We start from the raw sequence: 15,995 nt of genomic DNA, 5'->3' as shown, positions 1-15,995 counted from the left end.
CCACTTAGGCTGCCCAGGGACCAGAAAACGAATCTCAGGTCTGGCAGCTCCCAGGCTTTGGACTTGCACACAGAACTAGACCAGCACAGGGTGAGAACGTAGGACCCTTCTTTCCCCTATCACTTCAAAGAAAAGATTCTTTTTTTGAAGTCGGTGTTTCTAACCGGGGTGCAAAGACTCACTAGAAACTATGGAGGCAGCTTCCCGAGTGGGAGTTCGACAGGTGGGGAGTCAAGAACGCTCCCCAGCCCAGGGAACGAGCCCTGCCCTGCTCCCCCTGAGGACCCACAACACGCAGTGTGGTACCAGCAGCACTAACGTGGGTATCGCAGGCAGGCTGCCCGAGGACGCGTCTTAGCGGGCTGGAATGAGAGTTGAAAACCAGCAAAAACTGAACTAAATGCGGACCAATGCAAAGTCTTGCACTCGGGGCCCCAAACTCAAAACCATCAGGGCAGGTCCGAGACCAGACAAAGAAAGCGTTTATGGAGCCTAGACTAGGCGCACATCATCCGGGTGAAAACCCCGTGTGGCACCACCGTCCCCGTCCTACGGGACAGCACGCTTGCTCAGGGACAAGGTCGCCATTCACATTGGGTCTGCCTGCCCTGGGCAGGTGCTCAGCTCAGCCAGGCGCCTCTCAGAAAGCGAGAACACCCATGGCTTCCCCTCCGAAGCGGGTAGCAGAACAGGACTGAACAAGGTGATTGGGGGGGGGGACGCTGGGATCCCCAACTGACAACACTTGGGCAGCCTCCTCTCCGCTGGGGTCCTGCGGGAGGCCCCGGCCAGTCCGGGCTTTGGAATACACCCTCTGCATCCGCCAGGTGGTTCTCAAGGCTCGTTCCCCAGACCCGCAGAACCAGCAGCACCTGGGAACTTACTAGAAATGCAAATACTCGGGCCCCGCCCCCAGACCCGAAAATCAGCAACTCCGGGGGCGGGACCCAGCGACGGGAGGGGGTATAATAAGCCCGCCAGGTGATTCCGTTGCCTGCTCCGGTTGATTGAGGGCCACTGCTGTGCCCGGAGCCGCTTTCAAGGACCTGGGCTCCTTCCGGCTCCTCCCGCGTGAGTAACAGTACCGGGAATCCAGCCTGTGCCAGTCGGGGTGCGAGCAGAGACTAGAGCCCCCGGAGGACGCACACGGATGTGTGTAAAGGGCTACAGTACAGGGATTTGACCTCAGGCAGGTGTCAGTGGCCTGTGCAAAGCTGACGCTGGGGCTCGGAGCCCACAGCGGGAGGCAGCCGGGGAAGAGAGACGGGGAGGGTGAGTCCGAATCCGCACGCACAAGCCGGAGTCTGTGAGGACGGACAGAAGCCGCATCCCGCCTGGGGGAGCCGAGCACGCACACCTGGCCCAGGGACTGAGCCCAGGAGCCGGAGGAGGGGGGCCCGGGGAAGGGGGGCCGACTGCCGAGCTCCACTTCTGCTCCCCCAGGCCTCCCACGGAGTCTCTCTGGGACCCCCAGGCCCCCTCCCCAGAGACACCCAGGGAAAGTGGCTCCGGGAGCTCCTGCTGCCCGGGCCCCAAGTGCCCACACGGCCATCCCCTCCGTGTCACGTGGCCCCGGCCAGAGGGACTTCTCCGTGGGAGGGGTGGGGGGAGAGGCCTTCTGGAAAACCCAGGGTGGCCAGTTCTGGGGGTGGTGCTCGGAGGGAAAGGGTCGAGTCTCTTACTGGAGGGACATGGGCGTCAAGGGCCCTCCCGGAACGGATCTGTGGGCGGAGGCCGTGCCTCTAACCCAGCTTCCCCGAACCTCTGAGCCTCCTGGGCTGTGTCCGGGGAGGCGGGAGAGGGTGTGGGACCCACAGTTCCCCCAAAACCCTGTGTCTGTGAGGTGGGGGTTGAGACAACCAGCCGGCAAGGACTGAACCCAGGTCCTGGGTGGCCTAGGACCCCCTCAGCCCTGCCCCAACCCCCTTCCCCTCTCTTCCTCTTCCCCTCCCCCCTACCTTTCCCATTCCCCCTCCCCTCTCCCCTCCTCCCATTTCCCCCCCCCTCCCCCCTGCTCCTCACCTTTGGACTGTCCAGTTTCCTGCTTAATTGAACACACTCAGGTTTACCTCCCCCGCACGTGTGTGCACATGTGTGTACAAATCACTCCAACACTACTGCACTTTTCAGGTTTCCAAAGGGGCCCAGCCCCGGCCGGGGAGAAGAAATTCTGTGGGTCTAGGCAGATTTCTTGATTACGAGCAAAGCCACAAACCCGCAAACTCCTTCCCAAGCCCACAGAAAGGGGCAGAGCATATGCAGAAAAGCCCAGGGATCCTCACAAGGACTCTCTCACTGAAGAGCGCCTGGGGCAGCCGGGGACAGGCCCTCCCCCCTCCCCGCCTCCCCCAGCCCCTCGGCACCGGCTGCCCTGGGCCCTGGACCCCCAGAAAGAAGTCCAAGGCCGTTGAGGAGGGCACCTTTTGGGATGAGCACTGGGTGTTGTATGGAAACCAATTTGACAATAAATTTCATATATAAAAAAAAAAAAAAAAAAAAGAAGTCCCAGGCCTGCCCGATTAGGGGAGAGCTGGGCTCTCAGATGCATGAGATCACCTTCCAAGGAAAAGCTGGAGTAAAGGGCCTGATTAGAGCGTTCCCAACTAGAAAAGACACCAGCTCGTTAAAGCAGAAAGAACGGATTGGTTCCAGAAATTAGTGGTTCTCATCAGCCAAGGCAGGAAGCAGGGCTCCCCGTGTTTTCTGGGTAAAGGGAGGCGAGAGGAGGGGAGACCTTCACAGACTTCCTCTCAATGCTAGAACACCCCGATCCCCATGGAGCCTGTTAGCCCTTCCAGCCGGAAAAGGGGGAGGGGGCTGGAGGGGCTCTGGAACCTTCTTATTTCAAGCCAGCTGTGGGTGGATCACTCAGGTACCTGAGCAAGCTCCCCGACTCTAGGACCTTCAGTCTTAGCAATCTCTATGGGAAGCAGGTGCGTGCGCGTAGCAGGATGGCGTGGGCGAGCGGTGCCCCCCCGGGCCCAGGCCTCCAGAACTTCTGCTTCTCCCACACTGAGACGCTGTGACGCTGGCTGAGTGCAGGCCTCGCCTGGGAAACTCACCCCCAATGGCCTGATGTTCCCATGTGCTTTCCCCCTTTGAAACTTTTTTTTTTTTAATGTTTATTTACTTTTGAGAGAGAGACAGACAGAATCTAAAGCAGGCTCCAGACTCTGAGCTGTCAGCACAGAGCCCGATGTGGGGCTCAAACTCATGACCCTTGAGATCATGACCTGAGCCGATGTCGGAGGCTTCGCTGACTCAGCCACCCAGGTGCCCCTCCCCCTTTGAAAATTTAACATTTTGACGTTGAGACCGCTCCCCATGTAGACCAGGAGTGATCGAGGGCACAGGGCCATGGGCTGGATCCAGAAACAGCCAACGGAGCGAAAGCCAGCTGCACAGAGATGCAAAACTGTGTTTGTTTTCCAGCGTGTGCAATCTGTGCACAGATCTGGAGCCTTAGACCAACACGCACTAATGATCTCACAGGTAGACCAGGAGTCCGAGGACGCACCGGGTTCTGCCCTCAGGACTGTTGTCACAATGTTGGTTGGGCCAAGCTCTTTCCTGGATAGTCTAGGGAACAACCCACTTCCGAGCCCGTTCGGGTTATTGGCAGAATAACTGTGCAGCCGGGAGCCTGAGGTCCGCATTTCCTTGCTGGTTGCTGGCTCTCTGGCAAGAGGCTGCCCGCATTCCTTGTCCTATGCCCTCTATCTTTGGAGCCAGCAGCGGAGTCATTGTCCTGCTTTCCATCCCTCTGGCTTCCTCTTCTGAACCCAACCAGAGAAACTCTGCTTTTATAGGACTCGAGAGGGGCACCCCAGTGGCTCAGTCGGTCAAGCGTCCGACTTTGGCTCAGGTCATGATCTCGTGGTCCGTGAGTTCGAGCCCCGCGTCGGGCTCTGTGCTGATGGCTCGGAGCCTGGAGCCTGCTTCGGATTCTGTCTCTCTCTCTCAAAAATAAACATTTAAAAAAATGTAAAGGGCTCATGATATTAGGTTAAGCCCATCCAGATCATCTCCCCCTTGCCATGTAACATGGGAGTCAAACCGGGGGGTGATGGTCTTAGCAGCCGTGTTAAAACTTTGTCTTCCGCACTAATCAAGAAAAGACCTCAGAACAAGAGGGACTGTGACAAGGCGGGGTGTCGAAGGCCCAGATGAGGCACGGAGGGCAGGAACCCTTTCAGATGTGGACCTGACCTCCCATTTATGCGCTAGTGATAGCTTTGGGGTTCCCCTGGGGCTTATTGCCTTCTTGGGGGGGGGTCAACGAATGGACTTGAGTCAGTCTGGGAATCTCCTGACATTTCATGAAACTTTTACGTACACGCATGTATGGATTTTTCATGAGTGAGGGATGGGGGGGGCAGGAGAAATTCCCTATCTTTCGGTAGATTCTCCCAAGAATCTTAACAAGACTAGGAAGTACTTTTTTTTTCTTTTAATTAACAGTTTTATTGAGATAGAACTCCTATACCATAGAACTCATTCACTGAAAGTATACATTTCAGTGGCTCCAGTCGTGGAGCCATCGACCCAATTTCAGAACCTCTTCATCACTGCACCCCCAGAAAACCTCCATAGCCGTCAGCAATCTTTCCCATTTTCTCTCAAACCCCGGCACTCAGGAACTACTAATCTACTCTCTGGATCTCCTATTCTTGGCATTTTCTGAAAATGTTTATTTTGAGAGTGGATGAGGGGAGAGAGAGAGGGAGAGAGAGAATCCCAAGGAGGCTCCACACTGTCAGCGCAGAGCCCGGCACGGGGCTGGATCTCACGAACTGTGAGATCATGACCTGAGCTGAAATCAAGAGTCGGATGCTCAACCCACGGAGCCACCTGGGGGGCCCTATTCTGGGCCTTTCATATAAGTGGAATCACTCTATTGCCTTTTGCTTCATTTACTTAGTATAATGTGTTCAAGGTTTGTCCATGCCATAGGATGGGTCGGTACATCACTCCTTTTTATGGATGAATGATATTCCATTGTATAGACACAGCACGTTTTCATATCCAGCCATCAGTTGACAGACATTGGGATTGTTTCTCCTTTTTGGCTTTGTGAATAGTGCTGCTGGGAACACTCTTGTGCACGGTTTTCTGGGGACATCAGTTTCCATCTCTCCTGGGTTACATTCCTAGGAGACAAACTGTTGGTTCCATGCAGGAACTCTGTTTAACCTTTCTAGGAAGGGCTAAACTATTGGGAGCTACTGCATCTTGAGATACCGGGAGTGCTTTCGTATCAAGGAGTAATGGAAAATTAGCAAAAAGGAAGGCCAGCTGGCCAGGAAGAGTCAGAAGAAAACCCAGAATTTGGTGAAACAATGGCCCAGGACACAGTTGAAGATCAATGAATGAGATGTCCAATTACGTGCCATCCAGAATCCAAGGAAGGAGGCTGGACTGTGAGTTAGGGACCAGGAAGCCACCCTCCCCTACCCATAATTCACTTCACAGCCACCCCAGGCAGCATCCCTGCTCCCACCCACCCTCCCCCCTCACACCCGGGCTTCTGTCAATCAACAGATAGTGGTGACATTGAGTGCCTCCTATGTGCCAAGCCCAGATAGAAGCTAAGGGGACAGATGGGGAAACCATTGATGTGAGTTCTACCTCTTGGAGCTTATGGTCTCTTGGGAGAGACATTAAACCAGTGGTTAGTCACATGATGGTGAGGAGGAGGAGGAACAACGAGAAGAAGGTTGTCCTAACACAACATGGGGACACCCTGGGTCTGGAAGGGCTGGGGTCACTGGACCAGAGACAGCGAGGACAGAAGATAGGCAGGGTGGGATCACGCTGGGGCTCGTGGGGAGGTCTTTCCAAGGATCTTGTGTTTTATTCTAGCCTGAAGGGCACGTAGAGGGTTTTATTAAAGAAACACAATAAAGAATACGAGGCCAAAGACTGCGCTATGAGCAGAAGTTTTCTTGTTTTTTTCTAGAGTGACAGGCTCAGAAACCCAGTTTGGCACCCAATCTAGGATCTGGGGAATGAGGCTTGGGCAAGCAGAAAAGGGGTAGGTCTTTAAACCTGAAAAACAAAAACAAAACTCACAAACCATCTCTGTCCTGTGCCGGGAAGGCAAGTCTGGTGAGATCCGAGCTTCGTCAGGTGGGCACGGGGTCCTCACCATTTGATGGCAGGCAGGGCGCCCGGCCCAGGGTGACGGCTCATATGTCTCAGCGCACGCCAGACCTGCACTTCTGTGTGTGGTCTACACAGCATGTCAGATTTAAGCCGGGGAAGAGCATGGTCAGACTTGCCCTTGGAAAAGATGGCTCTACCTCCTGAGTGTGTAGAATGAACTGGATGGGCACAAAAGGAGGGGGCCCAGGGGGGCCCGGGTGGCTCCGTCAGGTCATGAGCTCATGGTCCATGAGATCCAGCCCACATAGAGCTCTGTGCTGACAGCACGGAGGCTGCTTGGGATTCTCTCTCCCTCTCTCTCTGTCCCTCCCCTGCTCATGTGCTCACGCACTCTCTGTCTAAATAAATAAGTACACTTAAAAAAAAAAAAAAAGTGGCTCGAGTGGCCGCAGGAGACCATGTTACTAAGGGATAATTTTTTTTAACTTAAAATTTTTTAATGTTTTTATTTTTGAGACAGAGCATGAGCAGGGGAGGGGCAGAGAGAGAGGGAGAGAGAATCCCAAGGACTTGCAGGGGAACAATAATGCGACAGATCCAAGTGGGGTGTTGTGGGTTGACCGGGGTGCAGAGGGTCCATAGATCTTCCCGGCTCCAGACAGCAGATCCTGGGATGCCTCAGGAAGCCTGGGGCTCTTCAGAATCCAGTTGGAAACTTCCTTGGCTTCAGTATTTTGAAGGCTCCTGCCTGCTTAGCATTGCATGTTACCTGGACTCTCTGGGTTCCCAAATCGTAACTCTAGATTATTTATATACTATTTAAGTTCCATCTCCTGCTTGAATTTTTATTACTTACAACGTTAAGGATGCAATTTGGGGGGTGCCTGGGTGGCTCAGTCGGTTAAGTGTCCGACTTCGGCTCAGGTCATGATCTCGCGGTCCGTGAGTTCGAGCCCCGCGTTGGGCTCTGTGCTGACAGCTCCGAGCCTGGAGCCTGCTTCGGATTCTGTGTCTCCCTCTCTCTCTGCCCCTCCCCTGTTTGCATTCTGAACCTCTTTCAAAAATAAACATTTAAGAAATTTTTTTAAAAGGATGCAATTTTTAAGAGGCAATCTAGCGTCGTGGTTTTAAATGCAGACTCATAAACTCTGAGTGCCATGACCTCGAGCATGTTTCTTAATCTCTCTGTGCCTCTGTTTCCCCATCTGTAAAACGGAGAGCCTCGCAAGCAGCTCATAGGATTGCTATGACAACCTATGCTATGCTATGACATATGCAATTATGCTATGACATAATTGACGTAATTAATGTACATACATCATATTACGTACCTGGGACATAGGAAGTCTGGAATATTTTCTGTCATTGTGATTCCGGTGATTGAAAGAATTCACGAGCCATAATTCTGTTTCACTCTGCTCCAGAGGAGCCTGGAGGTTGGGACCAGGATGCCTGTCTCCATCAACACTGTGGTCCTTAACTAACGAGCGAGTGTCAGGAGTGAACACACAGATGGGAAGATTCAGCCGCGTCAACAAATAGCAAGGGTGAGAACTTCCAGCATCGTTGCCATCGTGTGCATGTTGAGTGCCTGCAGTCCCCTCCAAGTGTGGGTCTGAGGCACCAGAGAGGGGATGCTTGAGACAGTGATCACCCACCTCCCCATGCTGCCCCAGCCCTGCTGGGGGAAGGTATCGCTGAAAACGTGAAGGTAACTCCTAGTGGCCTCTTCTTTCTTGAGACACAGCAGGAGTGATGAAGACAGAGGGTAAGGGTGGTATTTATGCCAAGTTTTGGCCCATCCTTTTCTCCTTCCCCACAATTTTTTCCTGCATGTGCCCTCCAGGATCCCCTCTGCCTCTTAGAGAGAGCAAGCTGAGGACTGGTTAGCGGACGGTCCACACAGTGCCCCTCCTCATGGGAGGTACCAGCAGAGTTTAAAATACTCCTTCTAATAATCATTATAGATACAAAGCTTGTATAGCACTTGCAAAGAGTAGGCTTTGATACTCTGCTCTACAAAGAGGTGGAGCTAATTCCCTTCCCCTTGAGTGTGGGCTGGGCTTCCCGGCTCGCTTGGGAAGAAAGGAATATGGCGGCAGTAAGGGTTTCTGACATCCAAGAGTAGGTCATAAAAAGCACTGTGGTTTCCTCCTTTCTCTCTCTCTCAGTTCCATTCAGTCTGTGGAGAAGCCAGCTGCCGTGTCATGAGGACACTCAAGCGACCCTGGTGGAGAAGTCTACACGGGGAACAAAGTCCTCCCCCACCAATAACCATGTGAGTAGATCTCGGAAGTGGGTCCTCCTACCTTAGATGAGCCATCAGATGCCTGTAGCCTTGGTCAATATCTTGACTACACTTCATGATACACCCGGGGCCAGAACCACGCAGTTAAGCGGCTCTAGATTTCGGATCCTCAGAAATCATATTATTGGGGTTTGGTTTTTTTGTTTTTCTTTTGTCGTGATCTCACTTTCTCAGCCCTTTCTTGGCTGACAGCCAGTCTAAAGCAGCCACCCCATCACTCTCTACTATCCAAATCCCATATACTCTTTTATACCACCTAAGACTACTTAACTTTCCTCTTTGTTCATGGTTTTTAGCTAGCTCCACTGTAATTTAAGCTCCACAAGAGCAGGAATAGGTTTTGGCGTATTCAGAGGTGTGTGCGCATTGTCGGCAGCCGTGCCTGGTACACAGTAGGTACTCATTAAGTGTTTGGGGGGTGAATCAAACGAATGGAAGGTATATTCTTTCATGGAAGGATCTGTGTTGATCTTCGCATCTCCACGACTCTGAACGCAGTAGCTGGAGCGTGATCAGAGCTCGCTTAACATTCCAGGACAAAAATAACTTTGTAAGACAGTAACGAAGTGAAAAATGAACAGTGGTGATCCCTGAACCCCTCATAAAATACGTGTGATATTCTTTTACGCCCCTAAGTCTGAGGTAACGTATTCCCTAGACCTACCGCAGATAACTATGACAAAGAACTAGTTTTCTTTTTCTTTTTTTTCCCTACTCACTTGAAAACAGGTTGCGGACATCGTGACCCTTCGGGCCCAGATACTTTAGCGTGTTTTTCTAAGAACAGTAACACTGGATAATTTTATTTCAGTTTATTAGGATTTATGACACCCATTGTATTTGCCACGGCAGCACATACACTAAAAATAGGAATTATCGCACCCATGAATTCGATATGGGCTAATATCTAATATACAGTTGATGAATTTCTCCAACTATCCCAATGGCTCCCGGCGTCATTTAGAGCAAAAGACAAAGTCCTCACGGAGGCCACGAGGCACCACCAAGGTGCATTAGCTGTTCCCTGTGTGTCCAATTTGTTCTCATCTCCTTCAAGTCTTGGCTCAGATGGCTCCTTCTCTAGGGGGTTGACCATGACTACCCGTTCTTGAACTTCAGTCCCCCCCCCACCCCCTGGCTCTCCCATCCCCTTTCCCTGTAGATGTTTCTACACAAAGTATCCTCTTGGAACCTCTTCGATTCTGAGTAGTATGTGTCTCCCCTACCAGCATGGGAGCCCTGGGAGGTCAAGGGCTGTGGTCTGTGTTCTCTGCAACGTTCTACCGCCTAGAACGGCGCCTGGAGCAAACATCAGCGGCTGGTTGCAGGCTGGGCGCGAGCCTAGAGATGTGCCTCCCACCGGCTCTGGCAAAGGGGACCTTGGGTGGTGTAATGATAATGGGCCACGCGCCATCTCTGCTGGAGAACTTGGCCACATTTCGGGGAGACCCGGACAGGATGAGGGCGAGCCCTGCTAGCCAGAGAGGGACTGAGGGATGACGGTATTTGCTGGACTCTTATCCCTGGCACCACGATGTTCTGCCTCACATCCTGTATCTCAGAACATCCCTCTTACCCCGGAACATTTTTATACTCCCCTTTAAGAAAGAGTTAATAGGGGCGCGTGAGTGGCTCAGTCCGTTAAGCCTCTAACTTCAGCTCAGGTCATGATCCCACAGTTTGTGAGTTCAAGCCCCACGTCGGGCTCTGTGCTCGGAACCTGGAGCCTGCTTCAGATTCTGTGTCTCCTTCTCTCTCTGCCCCTCTCGCCCCCCCCCCAAATAAATACACATTTAAAAAAAGAGTTAATAGTACTAATAATCACTGGCATGTCATAATAAATGCACCCCGTGTAACAGTCATGATGCCAAACCCTTTAAACCTGGTGTCTCTAATGTAATCCTCTTAATAATCCTGCCAGGCGGGTTTTATCGTAAATCTCATTTTCTGGACAAAGATGATTCAGAGGTTTAGCTGACTTTCAAAATTCGTATTTACTTTACTGAAATTACAATTCAAAACATCTAGCTCTCTTCCTTAAGCTCCGGCTTACAAATCTTATTCTATTTATGCCCAACATATTTTAACTCTCACTTCTAAAAGGAGTTTGAACGTTTGATTCCAGTGACCAAGTTAAACTCCCGTAAACATTTTAAATTGCGGGCAAACATCTATTGTGTTCGGTTTCCTCTTAGTGTACTTTAATGGTGTGACAAGACAAAATCTTTCCAAGTATTTAAATTCACATTATTCACCCAATAAATTAAACTCAAATCAATAAATTTGAGTTCTCAGAAATGTTCCAATACTATGGATAAGTTTAAGAAATTCTCAGTTTAAAATTCTAAAGCCAGAGGTGCCTGGGTGGCTCAGTTGGTTAAGCATCCAACTCTTGGTTTCGGCTCAGGTCATGATCTTGGGGTTCGTGAGTTCGGGCCCCACGTCGGGCTCGGTGCTGACGGCTCAGGGCCTGGAGCCTGCGTCTGACTCTGTGTCTCCCTCTCTCTCTGCTCCTCCTCCCCCACTCGTGCTCGCTCTCTCTCTCTCTCTCTCTCTCAAAAATACACATTAAAAAAAATGTTTTTAACAACAAAGAAATAAAAATAAAAAAAAGATTAGTCAGGTCATTTCTAAAGCTAAAGATCTCTGAGCCAGATGGGATCCAGCATTCTTCCCTACTTGACGGCCGCTGTGGACCAGGCAAGGCTTAGAGATATTAAACTGATGTGTGATTGAATCATGGTTTAGGAATCAACTGTTTTTCCACCGAGTGGTGGAAACTCAGGCGTCCGCCAACAACGGGAGGGGACTTGGGGAGGTCGCCAGTTTCTTCCCAGGTCTGTGACATCACGCCCCATTCTTCTGCCACCTGGGAGGTCAGCCAGCAATTAGGGCAGGAAATGGGGAGACTTCCGTCAAGAATCCTGTGTTGCCTTCTCTCCTGCCCTAAAGGACAAAGGTCACCCGGGTGGGACCAGAAGACAGGAGCAGCAGAGAGAGGTTCCTCCCGAGGCAGCACAGAGGCGCCCAAACACCTGTTTATTGATCTCCTTTCGAGTTCCATTAAGCCCAGGTAGGCTGATAGGGCGGATGGATTGTTCCCATTTTTCATTCATCCAACAAGTATTCATCGCGCGTGTATTACGGGCTAAGCGTTGCCTTCAAGGAGCTCACGGTCCCCAGCGGAAAGCAGTGGCCGGAGCTGGGGCCGAATGTAATCTACGCCACCGGAGGCTGGGGAGGGAGGGTCATCTCCCTCTGGTGGAAAGAGATCAGAGGTGGCTTCGTGAAGGAGGGGACATTCGATATTCGGCTGTGTTTGCTGGGCACCTACTATATGCCCGAGGGGCTTGGGGACGAACGAGAAAGAGCTAAGCAAGGTACTGCAGGTTACGAGGGGCTAATGTTCACTGAACGCTTCCGTCCCGCTGACCCTGTTCTAAGGGCTTTACCCAGACTGACCTGCGTAGTCCTCCCTGCCCTCTGTGAGGCAGGAAACCCTCGACGCCCCCATTTTGCGGGTCAGGAGACTGATTTCACTTGCCTGTGGAGGCACAGCAGTTCCCTCCCGTCCGAAATGTAATGGCTTCGCACAGCAACCGTTGTATCTTACTGTTTATTGGGCGGGTCAGGAACTCAGGGCTCAGCGGGGACAGCTCATCTCTGCTCCACTGGGTGGCACGGCATCGCGTCCGCCACATTCACAACGCTGGTCAGCGACGGGCGCAGAGCCAGCCCGGGTTCGAGGGGAAGGGATTCGGTCGACAGGCAAGGAGCGGCAAAGTCATGTGGCAAAAGACACGTGGGATGGAAGGGATTGCTCTGGTCATTTTGGAAACAATCTCACGCCAACGTGGGGTTTAAGTGACTTGCTCGACGTCCTACCGCTAATAAGCAGGCTGTGGGCGGTCAGCGGGGTGCAGGTGAGACGTGCAGAAGCGTGGAGAAGCTTCGCGTACGACGGAGCCTGGAGCGTAACCGTTCAGGTCGCCGCTTGACGAGAATGAGGCAAAAACGCTAGGCCGCAGATGACCTTGAGTGCCAGGCCAAGCTGTCTGGACTTGACCGTGTAGGCAGTGGGAAGCTGCGAGAAGGTCCGGAGCGGAAGGACTTGTCCAGGACCGTGCCCTGGGGACACTGGGAGACTGGCGGGCCGGTGAATGCGGACACTGCTGGAGTGATGCTCTCTGATCTGACCCGCATAGCACAGGAGGGAAGAGAGGGGCGGTATGTATGCAGGAGACATCCGGGGTGGATCCCACATAACCCTGTAACTTGGCATTTAACAGGTGAGGAAATCGTGACTCCGAGAGGTCAATGCTCCGGGATGTCGTAGCAAAGCCACCGGCAAAGGCAGAGGGTAAGAGGCCCGTGGGTGAAAGTGTAAGCGGAGGGTGGGGACCCGGGGTCCAGGTCTCATGACCCCTCATGCATTCAAGTGCAGTGGGAGCGTTCGCGGTGGGAAGCAGGGAAGTCGGGGCTCCGTTGACTTCAGTGTGGGACACACGGCACCAGCCTGGCATGGCTGTCGGTCCAGTGCGCTGTCCAATGAGGGGGGTGACTCGGCTGGAGTCAACAGAAAGAGCCCGCCCGGGGGGTGACAGGGTACCCTTCCGTGCTGACAGCTCAGAGCCTGGAGCTGCTTCAGATTCTGTGTCTCCCTCTCTCTCTCTGCCCCTCCCCGACTCGCTCGCTCGCTCTCTCTCAAAAATGAATACATGTGTAAAAAAATTTAAATAAAACTTTTTCAAAGCGGCAGGGAAGAGACAAGACAGGGTGGGATACACAGGGCTTGCAAAGCTCTCACTTTGAAAAGATACTTTAAAAAAAAAAAAGGGGGGGGAAAGAGCCTGGTTGATCTCACTCTTAGCATCGTTGGCTGAAAGGGGGTTCCCCACCCCCCTCTGTACCGGTCGCTCCCTGGGATCTGTATTTTCTATTCTCCTGACACACTTTGTGCACAGAGAGCGCATTTTGGCTCCCTCCAAAATCGGGCTCTAAATTTAGAACCGGCCTCAAAACTTCTGATCTTTGAGCTCGACTCGCCTGGCTCGGCCCAGCCTGCAACAGCCACTTATCACCATTCACGTTCTTCCTATTTGGTTCTCCGGTTGTCTTAGAAACGGGAATGGGTATGATAGGTCGTGGCCAAGAAGCCTCAGCCAGAGCCTCACCAGGCTACCCGGGCAGGACCCGGTGCCTGCTCTTCGCGTAAAGAACGTTCTCTCCGAGCAGAAAGCGTGTCGCCCTCGCTATCTCCGAGCTGGGCCCCTTGGGCGCCTTCCAAATTCCTCCGGTCTCTCTCCCATCTGTGGCAAGTTCCTGCCCTGTCTTCTCATCTCTGCAATCGCCGGGAAGGGGAGGAAGCCGTCCTTGGTTTGTGCCTCGGCCAGCTGCTTGCCATCTGGACTCAGGCCGATTAACCCCCGACCTCCAGCCAGCAGCCTTTCTGCCGCCTCCTTCCACGTGCCCAGGCTGGGAGAAGGAGCTAAAAACCTCCTAGTCCCTCCTAGTCTAAAACGAAGAGTGGGACGGGTGGGCCTCCACCCCCACGGTGCGCCCCGCTTGAAACGGCCCGTGCCTGCGGGGCGCCTGGGTGGCTCGGTGGGTCAAGCAGCGGGCTCTTGATTTCGGCTCGGGTCATGATCTCACGGTCCGGTCCGTGAGATCAAGCCCCACACTGAGCTCCACGCTGGCAGTGCTCGGAGCCTGCTTCGGATTCTCCCTCTCTCTCCCCCTCCCCTCCTCACACTTGCTCTCTCTCAAATAAATAAACTTAAAAAAAAAAAAAAATTCCATGCCTCTACGAGCGTGACCATTTTTACCCAAGAAATGGTCCTTTAATAATCAAAGAGAGGAGCATCACAGAATGCCATCCACACATCCCTGAGAGCAGCAGTGATGTCACATACCGAGTTCCAGCATCCCTCGAGGAAATCCAGAGGCATAACCCTCCAAAATCAACCCAGAACAATTCTGCGGGAGACCAGGCCCATCTGGATCCCATCTGCAGTCGTTCTGAAGGTCCGTCCTAACCTTCTAGAGCAGAGTTTCCCGAATTGCTCTCCGCGGAACACCAGGATCGCAAATGCACTTGGCCTTCGTCAACCTGTTGTCCGATACGTTTGGGGAAAGCGAGGTTGCTTTGCTGCAGGACTTCTCAGAGCCTTTAAGGCTAAGGTGCCTTGAGTACAGAGCCACAGACATTTTGCTTACCCTTCATAGCACTGTGGTTTTGCCATTGTGCTATTTCCATTCTACAGATGAGAAAAGGAGTCTCGGACTCGCACGTGAAGGAGTCGGGATCTGAATCCAGAGGCCACGTGCCTAACACGACGCTCTATTTTTCTCCCCATGTTAGTAAGTTCCAGAAAGAAGTTACGGGCCCGGAGAGGCTGCCTTTGTCCCGGCTGAGACATCTCAGAGGAAACAGAACAAAGGGCGGGTTTGGCGGGAAGGAGAGGAGAGAGTAAGGGGGACACGTTAGGCATATGTAGAGTCAGATGTAAAGGCTCACAGCTGTGACGGGGACGGGGACTCACATCTCCGCTGCTCCTCACGACCAGAACCGGTCTCTGGGGCCGGTCAGGTGGAGGTCACAAAGGAGAAAGACACACAAAGACTTGTGGAGGTTCAAAGATGCCCATTCTAGAAACATCCACCGTGCACCCAGATGCGTACCGCTCCACTGCCCTCCCCAGCGTCACCCCCGGGTGGCCAGACTGCTCCTAGGGCATTCGGAGAGTCTGGATCACCAGTCCCTCGTTCACTGAGGGAACACAGCGCCCTGTCTGGGAGACACGGTGGCGAGCGAATCTATTGTTCTCCAGGAGAGACACGCCTTAAAAATAATGCTCCCGAGTGGTGTCGTTGCAGCCAAAGTAAGTCCTCTGAAGGGAAAGGACAGGGTTCTGTGACGGTACGTTTCAGAGGAACATGATCTAGCGTAGGGAGCCATGCGGCCATGGAGGGGGACCACTCGCCTGTCCCTTCCAGAGGCCCTCTTGCGAGGGACGTACTTGGCTGGTGGCCCCCAGCTGCCACACCTTCAGCCTCAGTGTTCACACCGAGTGCTCCCTCCCCAGGCAGCTGCTAGCCAAGGAGGGAGCACAGCGGGGGACACCGTGGCAGGGCCACCTGCCGATGGGGACCGCTCTCAAGGCTGTAGTGTAATCTGAAGCTCATCCTTCCCTCTCCCCACTTAGAGGCTCCCCACCCCTCCCTGCCCCCTTCACATCACTTGGGGATCTGCCTCTTGTTGAACAACAGAATTCAACGGAGTAAATCTGGAAGGTCTCGTTGGCTGCAGTCAACAGTTCATGAATCCAGCAGCGTCCCATCCAGCAGAGAGAAAGGAGCTCTGAGTTGCTGTACAAAATGAAAGACTTTTATACGCAGAGGAGCGCAGGAAGAAGGAAGTTTTGTACTGGCATGCATGCATGCATAAATAAATAAATAGATAGATAGATAGATAGATAGATAGATAGATAAATAAATAAATAAATAAAGTGGGTTGGTTATTACCGGGTCACTTTCGTTTCATGGATGGCTGGGATCTACCAGGCAGATGACCATCGGTGCT

At 52.8% G+C, this 15,995-nt stretch overlaps 1 long non-coding RNA gene across 1 annotated transcript; it reads left to right on the top strand.

The window, feature by feature from the left end:
* Nucleotides 1-969: 969 nt before the first annotated feature.
* Nucleotides 970-12,773, top strand: LOC147574030 (uncharacterized). The gene is made up of 4 exons (XR_015243676.1): nt 970-1,071; nt 7,530-7,652; nt 8,287-8,383; nt 12,703-12,773. It is a non-coding gene; the product is annotated as an uncharacterized LOC147574030 (long non-coding RNA).
* The last annotated feature ends 3,222 nt before the right edge of the window (nt 12,774-15,995 follow it).

The sequence above is a fragment of the Puma concolor genome, chromosome E1, assembly GCF_028749965.1.
Source record: "Puma concolor isolate L17-30 chromosome E1, mPumCon1.1.hap2, whole genome shotgun sequence".
NCBI lineage: Eukaryota > Metazoa > Chordata > Mammalia > Carnivora > Felidae > Puma > Puma concolor.
Note: the sequence above shows the minus strand (reverse complement) of the source record. Positions and strands in the feature narration are given on the sequence as shown.